The sequence below is a fragment of the Anguilla rostrata genome, chromosome 10 (assembly GCF_018555375.3).
Source record: "Anguilla rostrata isolate EN2019 chromosome 10, ASM1855537v3, whole genome shotgun sequence".
In the NCBI taxonomy this organism is placed as follows: domain Eukaryota; kingdom Metazoa; phylum Chordata; class Actinopteri; order Anguilliformes; family Anguillidae; genus Anguilla; species Anguilla rostrata.
Window position 1 is genome coordinate 30,126,968 of NC_057942.1, and position 16,698 is coordinate 30,143,665.

Below are 16,698 nucleotides of genomic sequence, written 5' to 3' on the forward strand. Positions count from 1 at the left end.
TTGTGTTTCTTCAATGCCTCTTGTGCAAATAGTACATAAAACCGAGAGAGTGTGAAAATCACCATGGTACTCCTTTAAAGAAAACTAATAAAAAATAAATAATGGCATTTTTTTAAAGCTTTGTAGCCATTTTTTTTGAGTGCGAACCAATTTCTTTTCAATTGAAGTCATGTATGTAAATAAATACATTAGTAAAATTAAATATGCAAATAAATGCCAGATAGTTGGAAAAGTGAGGGAGGGTGGTATGAGAAAGAGTGGTGCAAAGATGAAAAGATGCATTTTCATCTGTTTTCATTTCCTACATAGCGTTTTGCTAATTTCTTTGCTGTGTGTAGATTTGTGAACTTTAGGAAATTAATTCAGCTAAAAGAAACACAAAGCTATTGATATTCACTCTTAAACTTCACTTTGTTAATTGGCAAAGTGAAACAGAATTTTCCCCCAAATGACACGTATATGAAGGCATAGATTTCCTTTCATTTGGATGAATGTACTTTCTAACGATTGAATGGAAAATGTATAGAGGTTTAAGCAAAAATTCACAATTTATGTCATGCTTGAATCTGTTACCATACAAGGCATTCAGTAATGCATCACTTTCTTCTCTTTGCAGTAGAAGAGGTTTTGGATAAACTGAATGAACAGGCCAACTTGGGCACTGAAGGATCTAAATACCCTGTTATCCCAGAATTTCTGGACAGGCCTATCCCTTCCCTTGAGGGTGAACCTACTGAGTCCAGCGGGGATGGTGATTTGTTCCCCTCCCCTGTCACCCCGACACTGAGTTTCATTGATGGGAATCACAAGGTCACTTTCGAACCTGATCACCAAGGGGGAAAGGAGGCGAGGGGAGATCAGTTTGAGAGCGCGTCACCAGCAGGGGTGGAACTGGGAGAGACTAAGGATTGGGCAGAAGAAACCACCATGTTTTCCACCACTGTGGAGGAGGGCTCAGGGCATGAAGGACACCTAGGGACTAATGACTGTGTGATTTTTGACACAACACTGTCCACAGATCTATCGGTGTCACCCAGTGAGGGTTTTCCTGAAGATGCACCCCCCAGTAAACCAGAACCTATTGCCACATCCCCCACAGGGCTCGGAAGCACAGACACCTTACAAATTTCTGCAGATACTGCCAGTGAGATAGAAGTATTCCCAACAGAAACAACCCTTTCTGTTTCTACTAAAGAGGAACCAGTGACAAGTATTTCTCCTGATTTGTCCACCGCAGAGACTCCATTGGCGAAAACTCAACACCAACAAAGCTCTGTTAAAACAGAACAAGATATGGCAACACCACTGGCACATGTAGAAAGCACAAGGACTAAAAAACCCACAAGTGCTCCAAGTGTAGATAGTAATACCACAACTGTAATCTCCACGTTTACAGAACAGAGCTCCAGTGGTGAAACCCTTGAGATGTCTATCAAAGATTCAGCTGCAACAAAATCTTCTCTCCCATCGGTTCCATTCAAATCAGGGGTAATGACTACTGCGCAAACACATCATCAAAAAACTGAAGAAAGTGCAGTGTTGGAAACTTTATTAGAAAATGTAAGCACAGGGAAGCCATTTCTTTCAACTACTGGATATCAAGTCATTGCATCCACAGCCAAAGATTTTGGGTTTACCAAAGAGAGCACGGGTGATCTATCATCAGGCAGTGTAACAGAAAAGCCTATCTGGTCAAGCACAGCACATGAAGTAGAATCATACACACCCAGTAGGGACAAGACACAAGTGATGACAGGAAAAAGTGCAGTAACAGAACAGAAACAAATAACATCAGGTGTGGTCGCCAGTACCACTCTGTATACAGATGAGGAAGGATCAGAAGAGGGAACTGCCACCATACCCACAAAAGAACAAAAAGCTACAAAAGAATCTCTTGAGCAAATCACGGTGCAAACTGACAAAACAGAAATGAAAGTGGCTGTAACAAGTGCAGAATTATCCACAGGGGCCACACCATTCACAAATGAGACAGCTGTCACAAAAACTTCTCTGTCTATAAGCACATCTCAGTCAATAGAATTGTCCACAGAGGTGGGCAGTGGTGACATCACAGAAGAGCCAAAAGTAGAAAGTGACCACACCATTGATTTTACTTCAGAATCTGCTGTAACTGAAGCTCCTCTGGTGTCAAGTACAGTTAAAACAGATGGAACAATGACACCATCATCACTTGGAATGATTACCAGTTTCACTAGTTTGGAATCAACTATGGAACCTGACACAACTCAATATAAAGAAACAGTCAGCACTGTGCATCCTTCTGTGGGACCAAGCCTAGCTCTGAAAACAACCATCTCCCCTTTTACAGAAGAAGGCTCAGGAGATGAAACAACTGGAATGTTTACAGACAGATTAGCAGAAACAAAACCCCATGACTTGTCAGGCACAACTCACACAATTGAGACGTCCACAGATAAAAGTGTCATCACAGAAAAGACAACTGCAGCAAGAGATATAACAGAAGGCTTAGAAGATGAAACAACTGGAATGTTTACAGACAAAGCAGCAGTAACAAACCCACAGGACCTTTCCGCCACAACAAAAGAATCATATGAAAATATTACAGTGACAACTAATGAGACAGAAATAACAGAAGTTGAAAAGATATATGATGTTTCAAGTGAAGATTACTCCACACACATCACCCCATTTACAGAAGACCTTTCTGGGACAGAATCACCCCTCTCTCTAACCACAGCTAAGCTAGACTCTTCATCTGAGTCAACCAGTGGTGACATCCTGAAAACAATCACAGAAGATAGAAGCCCAGATGCTGAAAAACTTGAGGTTACTTCAGAATCTGCAGTAACTACAGCTCCTCTTCTGTCAAGCACATTACAAGCAATTGGGACAATGATTACATCATCCCCTGGTTTCATTATCAGCTACTTCACACAGACAATATCAAATGAAACAGATATGATTCAATTAAAGGAAACAGCCAGCAGTTTGCAGCCCTCTATTGGACCAAGTCTAGCTCAGAAAACTACAACCTCCCCCTTTACAGAAGAAGGCTCAGGAGATGAAACAACTGGAATGTTTCCAGACAGATCAGCAGTAACAAAACCCCACGACCTGTCCGGCACAACTCACACAATTGTGACGTCCACAGATAAGAGTGTCATCATAGAAAAGACAACTGCAGCAATAGATGTAACAGAAGGCTCAGGAGATGAAACAACTGGAATGTTTACAGACAGATCTGCAGTAACAAAACTCCACGACTTGTCCGGTGCAACTCACACATTTGAGACGTCCACAGATAAAAGTGTCATCACAGAAAAGACAACTGCAGCAATATATGTAACAGAAGGCTCAGGAGATGAAACAACTGGAATGTTTACAGACAGATCAGCAGTAACAAAACTCCAAGACTTGTCGGGTGCAACTCACACAATTAAGACGTCCACAGATGAAAGTGTCATCACAGGAAAGACAACTGCAGCAATAGATGTAACAGAAGGCTCAGGAGATGAAACAACTGGCATGTTTACAGACAGATCAGCAGTAACAAAACCCCACGACCTGTCCGGCACAACTCACACAGGGAATCCTTCACTGATAGAAGTATCATCACAGAAATGCCAACTGCAGAAAGTGATGTAACAGAGAAGATAGAAGCAACTGCAGGTGTCATCTACAGTACAACTCCATACACAGACACGGAAGGGTCAGGAGAAGACATTACCATGACAGCTACAAAAGAATCTCTTGAGGAAATTACAGTGTCACCTGACAAAACAGAAATGAAAGAGGCTGTAACAACATTGGATGTCTCTAGTGCAGAATTATCCACACGAGCCACACCATTCACTAATGACACTGCCGTCACAAAAGCATCTCTATCTATTAGCACGCCTCAGTCAATAGAATTTTCTTCTGAGGTGGGCAGTGGTGACATCACAGAAGAGCCAAAAGTAGAAAGTGACTTTACAGTAGCTGAGAGCTCTGGTGACCACACCATTGATTTTACTTCAGAATCTGCTGTAACGGAAGCTCCTCTGGTGTCAAGTGCAGTTAAAACAGACGGAACAATGACCCCATCATCACTTGGAATGATTACCAGTTTCACAAGTCTTGAATCAACTGTGGAACCTGACACAACTCAATATAAAGAAACGGTCAGCACTGTGCATCCTTCTGTGGGACCAAGTCTAGCTCTGAAAACAACCATCTCCCCTTTTACAGAAGAAGGCTCAGGAGATGAAACAACTGGAATGTTTCAAGACAGATCAGCAGTAACAAAACCCCACGACCTGTCCAGCACAACTCACACAGGGGAATCCTTCACTGATAGAAGTATCATCACAGAAATGCCAACTGCAGAAAGTGATGTAACAGAGAAGATAGAAGCAACTGCAGGTGTCATCTACAGTACAACTCCATACACAGACACGGAAGGGTCAGGAGAAGACATTACCATGACAGCTACAAAAGAATCTCTTGAGCAAAGCACAGTGTCCCCTGACAAAACAGAAATGAAAGAGGCTGTAACAACATTGGATGTCTCAAGTGCAGAATTATCCACAAGGACCACACCATTCACTAATGAAACTGCTGTCACAAAAGCACCTCTGTCTATTAGCACACCTCAGTCAATATCCTCAGAGTTAGGCAGTGGTGACATCACAGAAGAGCCAAAAGTAGAAAGTGACTTTACAGTAGCTGAGAGCTCTGGTGACCACACCATTGATTTTACTTCAGAATCTCCTGTAACTGAAGCTCCTCTGGTGTCAAGTGCAGTTAAAACGGACAGAACAATGACCCCATCATCACTTGGACTGATTACCAGTTTCACAAGTCTTGAATCAACTGTGGAACCTGACACAACTCAATATAAAGAAACGGTCAGCACTGTGCATCCTTCTGTGGGACCAAGTCTAGCTCTGAAAACAACCATCTCCCCTTTTACAGAAGAAGGCTCAGGAGATGAAACAACTGGAATGTTTCAAGACAGATCAGCAGTAACAAAACCCCACGACCTGTCCAGCACAACTCACACAGGGGAATCCTTCACTGATAGAAGTATCATCACAGAAATGCCAACTGCAGAAAGTGATGTAACAGAGAAGATAGAAGCAACTGCAGGTGTCATCTACAGTACAACTCCATACACAGACACGGAAGGGTCAGGAGAAGACATTACCATGACAGCTACAAAAGAATCTCTTGAGCAAAGCACAGTGTCCCCTGACAAAACAGAAATGAAAGGCTGTAACATGATGCCATGCAGATTATCCACAAAGGGACCACACCATTCACTAATGAACTGCTGTCACAAAAGCATCTCTGTCTATTAGCACACCTCAGTCAATATCCTCAGAGTTTGGCAGTGGTGACATCACAGAAGAGCCAAAAGTAGAATGACTACAGTAGTAGACGTGACACACCATTGATTTTACTTCAGAATCTGCTGTAACTGAAGCTCCTCTGGTGTCAAGTGCAGTTAAAACGAAAGAACAATGACCCATCATCACTTGGAATGATTACCAGTTTCACTAGTCTGGAATCAACTATGGAACCTGACACAACTCAATATAAAGAAACGTCAGCACTGTGCATCCTTCTGTGGGACCAAGTCTAGCTCTGAAACAACCATCTCCCCTTTTACAGAAGAAGGCTCAGGAGATGAAACAACTGGAATGTTTACAGACAGATTCAGCAGTAACAAAACCCCACGACTGTCGGCACAACTCACACATGGAGATCTCCACAGATAAAAGTGTCATCACAGAAAGCAACTGCAGAAGGATGTAACAGAAGGTTAGAAGCAAACACGGTGTTTACAGTACAACACATAACAACCATCAGGACTTCCAGCACAGCTACAAAAGAATCTCATGAAAAGCACAGTGCCACAAACAATGAGAAGAGAACAACAGAAAGTTTGAAAAGACTATGAAAATTGATTTCAAATGAGTGCAAGAAGATTACTACTCAAGGACCACACCCATTACATGAAGACTTCTGGACAGAATACCCTCTTCTCTTAAACGACAGCTAAGCTAGCACTATCTTCATCTGAGTCAACATGGGACATCCTGAAAACAATCACAGAAGAAGAAGGCTCAGATGCTGAACCAACTTGAGGTTACTTCGAATCTCCTTAGAACTAAGTCTTTCATGCATTAAACTGTCCAAGCACATTACAAGCAATTGGGAACAATGAATTACAATCCACTGCGTTTCAGTTATCAGTACTTCACACAGACAATATCAAATGAAACAGTAGAATTCATTAAAGAAACAGCCAGCAGTTGCAGCACCTCTATTGGACCAAGTCTAGCTACAGAAAAACAACTCCCCTTACAGAAGAAGGCTCAGGAGATGAAACAACTGGAATGTTTCCAGACAGATCAGCAGTAACAAAACCCCACGACCTGTCCGGCACAACTCACACAATTGTGACGTCCACAGATAAGAGTGTCATCATAGAAAAGACAACTGCAGCAATAGATGTAACAGAAGGCTCAGGAGATGAAACAACTGGAATGTTTACAGACAGATCTGCAGTAACAAAACTCCACGACTTGTCCGGTGCAACTCACACATTTGAGACGTCCACAGATAAAAGTGTCATCACAGAAAAGACAACTGCAGCAATATATGTAACAGAAGGCTCAGGAGATGAAACAACTGGAATGTTTACAGACAGATCAGCAGTAACAAAACTCCAAGACTTGTCGGGCGCAACTCACACAATTAAGACGTCCACAGATGAAAGTGTCATCACAGGAAAGACAACTGCAGCAATAGATGTAACAGAAGGCTCAGGAGATGAAACAACTGGCATGTTTACAGACAGATCAGCAGTAACAAAACCCCACGACCTGTCCGGCACAACTCACACAGGGGAATCCTTCACTGATAGAAGTATCATCACAGAAATGCCAACTGCAGAAAGTGATGTAACAGAGAAGATAGAAGCAACTGCAGGTGTCATCTACAGTACAACTCCATACACAGACACGGAAGGGTCAGGAGAAGACATTACCATGACAGCTACAAAAGAATCTCTTGAGGAAATTACAGTGTCACCTGACAAAACAGAAATGAAAGAGGTTGTAACAACATTGGATGTCTCTAGTGCAGAATTATCCACACGAGCCACACCATTCACTAATGACACTGCCATCACAAAAGCATCTCTATCTATTAGCACACCTCAGTCAATAGAATTTTCTTCTGAGGTGGGCAGTGGTGACATCACAGAAGAGCCAAAAGTAGAAAGTGACTTTACAGTAGCTGAGAGCTCTGGTGACCACACCATTGATTTTACTTCAGAATCTCCTGTAACTGAAGCTCCTCTGGTGTCAAGTGCAGTTAAAACAGATGGAACAATGACCCCATCATCACTTGGAATGATTACCAGTTTCACAAGTCTTGAATCAACTGTGGAACCTGACACAACTCAATATAAAGAAACGGTCAGCACTGTGCATCCTTCTGTGGGACCAAGTCTAGCTTTGAAAACGACCATCTCCCCTTTTACAGAAGAAGGCTCAGGAGATGAAACAACTGGAATGTTTACAGACAGATCAGCAGTAACAAAACCCCACGACCTGTCCGGCACAACTCACACAGGGGAATCCTTCACAGATAGAAGTATCATCACAGAAATGCCAACTGCAGAAAGTGATGTAACAGAGAAGATAGAAGCAACTGCAGGTGTCATCTACAGTACAACTCCATACACAGACACGGAAGGGTCAGGAGAAGACATTACCATGACAGCTACAAAAGAATCTCTTGAGCAAAGCACAGTGTCCCCTGACAAAACAGAAATGAAAGAGGCTGTAACAACATTGGATGTCTCAAGTGCAGAATTATCCACAAGGACCACACCATTCACTAATGAAACTGCTGTCACAAAAGCACCTCTGTCTATTAGCACACCTCAGTCAATATCCTCAGAGTTAGGCAGTGGTGACATCACAGAAGAGCCAAAAGTAGAAAGTGACTTTACAGTAGCTGAGAGCTCTGGTGACCACACCATTGATTTTACTTCAGAATCTCCTGTAACTGAAGCTCCTCTGGTGTCAAGTGCAGTTAAAACGAACAGAACAATGACCCCATCATCACTTGGACTGATTACCAGTTTCACAAGTCTGGAATCAACTATGGAACCTGACACAACTCAATATAAAGAAACGGTCAGCACTGTGCATCCTTCTGTGGGACCAAGTCTAGCTCTGAAAACAACCATCTCCCCTTTTACAGAAGAAGGCTCAGGAGATGAAACAACTGCAATGTTTCCAGACAGATCAGCAGTAACAAAACCCCACGACCTGTCCGGCACAACTCACACAGGGGAATCCTCCACAGATAGAAGTATCATCACAGAAATGCCAACTGCAGAAAGTGATGTATCAGAGAAGATAGAAGCAACTGCAGGTGTCATCTACAGTACAACTCCATACACAGACACGGAAGGGTCAGGAGAAGACATTACCATGACAGCTACAAAAGAATCTCTTGAGGAAATTACAGTGTCACCTGACAAAACAGAAATGAAAGAGGCTGTAACAACATTGGATGTCTCAAGTGCAGAATTATCCACAAGGACCACACCATTCACTAATGAAACTGCTGTCACAAAAGCATCTCTGTCTATTAGCACACCTCAGTCAATATCCTCAGAGTTAGGCAGTGGTGACATCACAGAAGAGCCAAAAGTAGAAAGTGACTTTACAGTAGCTGAGAGCTCTGGTGACCACACCATTGATTTTACTTCAGAATCTCCTGTAACTGAAGCTCCTCTTGTGTCAAGTGCAGTTAAAACAGACAGAACAATGACCCCATCATCACTTGGACTGATTACCAGTTTCACAAGTCTGGAATCAACTATGGAACCTGACACAACTCAATATAAAGAAACGGTCAGCACTGTGCATCCTTCTGTGGGACCAAGTCTAGCTCTGAAAACAACCATCTCCCCTTTTACAGAAGAAGGCTCAGGAGATGAAACAACTGGAATGTTTACAGACAGATCAGCAGTAACAAAACCCCATGACCTGTCTGGCGCAACTCACACAATTGAGACGTCCACAGATAAAAGTGTCATCACAGAAAAGATAACTGCAGCAATAGATGTAACAGAAGGCTCAGGAGATGAAACAACTGGAATGTTTACAGACAGATCAGCAGTAACAAAACCCCACGACCTGTCCGGCACAACTCACACAGGGGAATCCTCCACAGATAGAAGTATCTTCACAGAAATGCCAACTGCAGAAAGTGATGTAACAGAGAAGATAGAAGCAACTGCAGGTGTCATCTACAGTACAACTCCATACACAGACACGGAAGGGTCAGGAGAAGACATTACCATGACAGCTACAAAAGAATCTCTTGAGGAAATTACAGTGTCACCGGACAAAACAGAAATGAAAGAGGCTATAACAACATTGGATTTCTCAAGTGCAGAATTATCCACAAGGACCACACCATTCACTAATGAAACTGCTGTCACAAAAGCATCTCTGTCTATTAGCACACCTCAGTCAATATCCTCAGAGTTAGGCAGTGGTGACATCACAGAAGAGCCAAAAGTAGAAAGTGACTTTACAGTAGCTGAGAGCTCTGGTGACCACACCATTGATTTTACTTCAGAATCTGCTGTAACGGAAGCTCCTCTGGTGTCAAGTGCAGTTAAAACAGACAGAACAATGACCCCATCATCACTTGGACTGATTACCAGTTTCACAAGTCTGGAATCAACTATGGAACCTGACACAACTCAATATAAAGAAACGGTCAGCACTGTGCATCCTTCTGTAGGACCAAGTCTAGCTCTGAAAACAACCATCTCCCCTTTTACAGAAGAAGGCTCAGGAGATGAAACAACTGGAATGTTTACAGACAGATCAGCAGTAACAAAACCCCACGACCTGTCCGGCACAACTCCCACAATTGAGACGTCCAAAGATAAAAGTGTCATCACAGAAAAGACAACTGCAGCAATAGATGTAACAGAAGGCTCAGGAGATGAAACAACCGGAATGTTTACAGACAGATCAGCAGTAACAAAATCCCACGCCCTGTCAGGCGCAACTCACACTGTAGTGACCTCCACAGTTAGTGGTGTCAGCACAGAAATGACAACTGCAGCAGGAGATATAACAGAAGGCTCAGGAGATGAAACAACTGGAATGTTTACAGACAGAGCAGCAGTAACAACCCCGCACGACCTATCCGCAACAACAATAGAATCATATGAAAACATTACAGTGACAACTAATGAGACAGAAATAACCGAAGGTGAAAAGATATATGATGTTTCAAGTGAAGATTACTCCACACACATCACCCCATTTACAGAAGACCTTTCTGGGACAGAATCACCCCTCTCTCTAACCACAGCTAAGCTAGACTCTTCATCTGAGTCAACCAGTGGTGACATCCTGAAAACAATCACAGAAGATAGAAGCCCAGGTGCTGAAAACCTTGAGGTTACTTCAGAATCTGCAATAACTACAGCTCCTCTTCTACCAAGCACATTACAAGCAATCGGGACAATGATTACATCATCCCCTGGTTTCATTATCAGCTACTTCACACAGACATTATCAAATGAAACAGACATGATTCAATTAAAAGAAACAGCCAGCAGTTTGCAGCCCTCTATTGGACTAAGTCTAGCTCAGAAAACTACAACCTCCCCCTTTACAGAAGACGGCTCAGGTGGAGAAACAACTGGAATGTTTCCAGACAGATCAGCAGTAACAAAACCCCACGACCTGTCCGGCACACGTCACACAGGGGAGACCTCCACAGATAGAGATGTCATCACAGAATTTACAACTGCAGCAAGTGATGTAACAGAAAAGATAGAACCAACTTCAGGTGTCATCTACAGTACTACTCCATACACAGATACGGAAGGGTCAGGAGAAGAAATTACCATGACAGCTACGAAGGAATCTTTTGAGGAAATCACAGTGTCAACTGCCATAACAGAAATGAAAGATGCTGTAACACCATTGGATGTCTCAAGTGCAGAATTATCCACACGGGCCACACCATTTACTATTGAGACTGCTGTCACAAAAGCTCAAATTATCATCTCCCCTTCAAAGGAATCATTTGAAAAAATCACCATTGTGACTGATGAGGCTGACATCACTGGAGCACTATTAGTTACTTCTTTCACAGATGAAGTAATTTTGGAAACTGAAGTGATTGATAAGACAACACTTACTGAAGAGCATTCAGTTAGCCCCAGCCTAGATATGACAACATTTTTCTCCTTAACTGAGGAGGTCAGATCGAGTAGTCAAACTCCAGTCATTCTTACAGATGGGTCTGACTTTCCACCAGTTTCATTCTTGCCAAGCACAGCTGTGTTATTAGAAGAATCCACAACCACACCATCGGAAGTTGTTAGTGCTGGAATCACACAACTTACAACTGCGGGAAGTGAGGTAACAGGAGAGGAAGAACTAAAAACAAGTACCATTCTCAGTATAGATCTGTATCCTGATATGGAAGGGTCTGGAGTTCACCTCAAAGAAGAGCAGCGGGAAGGTTCAGGAGAACCAATTACCACTTCACCCACTAAAGAATCACATGAGCAAACGAGTGTTGTAACTGATGAAGCAGAAATAGCTGAGTCTGAAAAAGCATCAGCTGTCCTTGGCACTGAATTATCCACACGGACCACACCAATTATGAAAGACTCTGCTGTAACAAAATCATCTCTCCTTCGTACTACACCTCAGCTAGAATCTTCCTCAGTGTCAATGAGTGGTGCAGACCAAACAGAATCAACTGTGGAAAGTGAGGTGTCACAAAAAGAAGAGACAATAAGCACCACAAAGCCCTCAGTGATCTCCAGCCTCAGCGGAAGAACCACAGTCATCCCCTGGAAAAAAGATGGCTCTGATGATGAAGCCCCTGAGATGTTTACAGTGGGTAGAGCTGTAACAAAAGCTCCTCTCCTGTCAACCACAGCTCAGAGAGTAGAGTCCTCTACAGCCATGAGTGGAGTCATGGATGAGAAGACTGTGGAAAGTGAGGTAACAGATAAGGAAGGATTTACACCAGCTGTTCTGCCAAGTTCAACACTATACGCGGACATGGATGGATCTGGAGAACAACCCACAGAAGACCAGCAGGAAGGCTCAGGAGAAGCAATTACCATCCCACCCACAAAGCAACCGTATGATCAAATCAGTGTTGTGACTGATGAGGCAGAAATCGCAGAAACATCAGAGAAGACCTTAGACACTTTAGATGTGGATAGTGCCACAACATTCATTCCAGGAGTGGATGTAACTAAAGCAACCACTTTACCTAGTGGAACTCAGCCTGACATCTCTTCATTAGAATTAGGCAGTGGTGATTTGACAGAGGAACCAGCAGTGAGTAGTGAAGTTAGAGAAGATGAGGGTTCAGGTGAACAAACAGATGAGATGTTCACCAAGGAGTCTGCTGTAACTAGAGTTCCTCTTGTGTCTAGTACAGTAAAAACAGACTACACAATTACTGCATCATCCCCAGTTTTAGGTGGCAATCTCACCACACAACCAGACACTGTGGAGATTGCAAAAATAAAAGAAACTTCAGGCACCGAAGCTCCATTAGTTACTTCAGTCACAGGTAAAATCACAGAACTAACCATGGAAACTGAAGTGAGTGAAAAGATAGTACATACCAATGTAACAGAAGAGCCCTCAGTTACTCCAAGCTTAGACATAACAACACCTTTCACCTTAACAGAGATGGACAGATCAAGTGGCCAAACTGTAGTTATTCTTACAGAGGGATCTGACTTGCCACCAGTTTCATTCTTGCCAAGCACAGCTGTGTTATTAGAAGAATCCACAACCACACCATCGGAAGTTGTTAGTGCTGGAATCACACAACTTACAACTGCGGGAAGTGAGGTAACAGGAGAGGAAGAACTAAAAACAAGTACCATTCTCAGTATAGATCTGTATCCTGATATGGAAGGGTCTGGAGTTCACCTCAAAGAAGAGCAGCGGGAAGGTTCAGGAGAACCAATTACCACTTCACCCACTAAAGAATCACATGAGCAAACGAGTGTTGTAACTGATGAAGCAGAAATAGCTGAGTCTGAAAAAGCATCAGCTGTCCTTGGCACTGAATTATCCACACGGACCACACCAATTATGAAAGACTCTGCTGTAACAAAATCATCTCTCCTTCGTACTACACCTCAGCTAGAATCTTCCTCAGTGTCAATGAGTGGTGCAGACCAAACAGAATCAACTGTGGAAAGTGAGGTGTCACAAAAAGAAGAGACAATAAGCACCACAAAGCCCTCAGTGATCTCCAGCCTCAGCGGAAGAACCACAGTCATCCCCTGGAAAAAAGATGACTCTGATGATGAAGCCCCTGAGATGTTTACAGTGGGTAGAGCTGTAACAAAAGCTCCTCTCCTGTCAACCACAGCTCAGAGAGTAGAGTCCTCTACAGCCATGAGTGGAGTCATGGATGAGAAGACTGTGGAAAGTGAGGTAACAGATAAGAAGGATTTACACCAGCTGTTCTGCCAAGTTCAAACGCTATACCGGACATGGAAGGATCTGGAGAACAACCCACAGAAGACCAGCAGGAAGGTTCAGGAGAAGCATTACCATCCCACCCACAAAGCAACCTATGATCAAATCAGTGTTGTGACTGATGAGGCAGAAATCGCAGAAACATCAGAGAAGACCTTAGACACTTTAGATGTGGATAGTGCCACACATTCATTCCAGGAGTGGATGTAACTAAAGCAACCACTTTACCTAGTGGAACTCAGCCTGACATCTCTTCATTAGAATTAGGCAGCGGTGATTTGACAGAGGAACAGCAGTGAGTAGTGAAGTTAGAAGAGATGAGGGTTCAGGTGAACAAACAGATGAGATGTTCACCAAGGAGTCTGCTGTAACTAGAGTTCCTCTTGTGTCTAGTACAGTAAAAACAGACTACACAATTACTGCATCATCCCAGTTTTAGGTGGCAATCTCACCACACAACCAGACACTGTGGAGATAGCAAAAAAAAAGAAACTTCAGGCACCGAAGCTCCATTAGTTACTTCAGACACAGTAAAATACAGAACTAACCATGGAAACTGAAGTGAGTGAAAAGATAGTACATACAATGTAACAGAAGAGCCCTCAGTTACTCCAAGCTTAGACATAACAACACCTTTCACCTTAACAGAGATGGACAGATCAAGTGGCCAAACTGCAGTTATTCTTACAGAGGGATCTGACTTGCCACCAGTTTCATTCTTGCCAAGCACAGCTGTGTTATTAGAAGAATCCACAACCACACCATCGGAAGTTGTTAGTGCTGGAATCACACAACTTACAACTGCGGGAAGTGAGGTAACAGGAGAGGAAGAACTAAAAACAAGTACCATTCTCAGTATAGATCTGTATCCTGATATGGAAGGGTCTGGAGAACCAATTACCACTTCACCCACTAAAGAATCACATGAGCAAACCAGTGTTGTAACTGATGAAGCAGAAATAGCTGAGTCTGAAAATGCATCAGCTGTTCTTGGCACTGAATTATCCACACGGACCACACCAATTATGAAAGACTCTGCTGTAACAAAATCATCTCTCCTTCGTACTACACCTCAGCTAGAATCTTCCTCAGTGTCAATGAGTGGTGCAGACCAAACAGAATCAACTGTGGAAAGTGAAGTGTCACAAAAAGAAGAGACAATAAGCACCACAAAGCCCTCAGTGATCTCCAGCCTCAGCGGAAGAACCACAGTCATCCCCTGGAAAAAAGATGGCTCTGATGATGAAGCCCCTGAGATGTTTACAGTGGGTAGAGCTGTAACAAAAGCTCCTCTCCTGTCAACCACAGCTCAGAGAGTAGAGTCCTCTACAGCCATGAGTGGAGTCATGGATGAGAAGACTGTGGAAAGTGAGGTAACAGATAAGGAAGGATTTACACCAGCTGTTCTGCCAAGTTCAACCTATACGCGGACATGGATGGATCTGGAGAACAACCCACAGAAGACCAGCAGGAAGGCTCAGAGAGACAATTACCATCCCACCCACAAGCAACCGTATGATCAAATCAGTGTTGTGACTGATGAGGCAGAAATCGCAGAAACATCAGAGAAGACCTTAGACACTTTAGATGTGGATAGTGCCACAACATTCATTCCAGGAGTGGATGTAACTAAAGCAACCACTTTACCTAGTGGAACTCAGCCTGACATCTCTTCATTAGAATTAGGCAGTGGTGATTTGACAGAGGAACCAGCAGTGAGTAGTGAAGTTAGAGAAGATGAGGGTTCAGGTGAACAAACAGATGAGATGTTCACCAAGGAGTCTGCTGTAACTAGAGTTCCTCTTGTGTCTAGTACAGTAAAAACAGACTACACAATTACTGCATCATCCCCAGTTTTAGGTGGCAATCTCACCACACAACCAGACACTGTGGAGATTGCAAAAATAAAAGAAACTTCAGGCACCGAAGCTCCATTAGTTACTTCAGTCACAGGTAAAATCACAGAACTAACCATGGAAACTGAAGTGAGTGAAAAGATAGTACATACCAATGTAACAGAAGAGCCCTCAGTTACTCCAAGCTTAGACATAACAACACCTTTCACTTTAACAGAGATGGACAGATCAAGTGGCCAAACTGTAGTTATTCTTACAGAGGGATCTGACTTGCCACCAGTTTCATTCTTGCCAAGCACAGCTGTGTTATTAGAAGAATCCACAACCACACCATCGGAAGTTGTTAGTGCTGGAATCACACAACTTACAACTGCGGGAAGTGAGGTAACAGGAGAGGAAGAACTAAAAACAAGTACCATTCTCAGTATAGATCTGTATCCTGATATGGAAGGGTCTGGAGAACCAATTACCACTTCACCCACTAAAGAATCACATGAGCAAACCAGTGTTGTAACTGATGAAGCAGAAATAGCTGAGTCTGAAAATGCATCAGCTGTTCTTGGCACTGAATTATCCACACGGACCACACCAATTATGAAAGACTCTGCTGTAACAAATCATCTCTCCTTCGTACTACACCTCAGCTAGAATCTTCCTCAGTGTCAATGAGTGGTGCAGACCAAACAGAATCAACTGTGGAAAGTGAGGTGTCACAAAAAGAAGAGACAAAAAGCACCACAAAGCCCTCAGTGATCTCCAGCCTCAGCGGAAGAACCACAGTCATCCCTGGAAAAAAGATGGCTCTGATGATGAAGCCCCTGAGATGTTTACAGTGGGTAGAGCTGTAACAAAAGCTCCTCTCCTGTCAACCACAGCTCAGAGAGTAGAGTCCTCTACAGCCATGAGTGGAGTCATGGATGAGAAGACTGTGGAAAGTGAGGTAACAGATAAGGAAGGATTTACACCAGCTGTTCTGCCAAGTTCAACCTATACCCGGACATGGATGGATCTGGAGAACAACCCACAGAAGATCAGCAGGAAGGCTCAGGAGAAGCAATTACCATCCCACCCACAAAGCAACCGTATGATCAAATCAGTGTTGTGACTGATGAGGCAGAAATCGCAGAAACATCAGAGAAGACCTTAGACACTTTAGATGTGGATAGTGCCACAACATTCATTCCAGGATGGGATGTAACTAAAGCAACCACTTTACCTAGTGGAACTCAGCCTGACATCTCTTCATTAGAATTAGGCAGTGGTGATTTGACAGAGGAACCAGCAGTGAGTAGTGA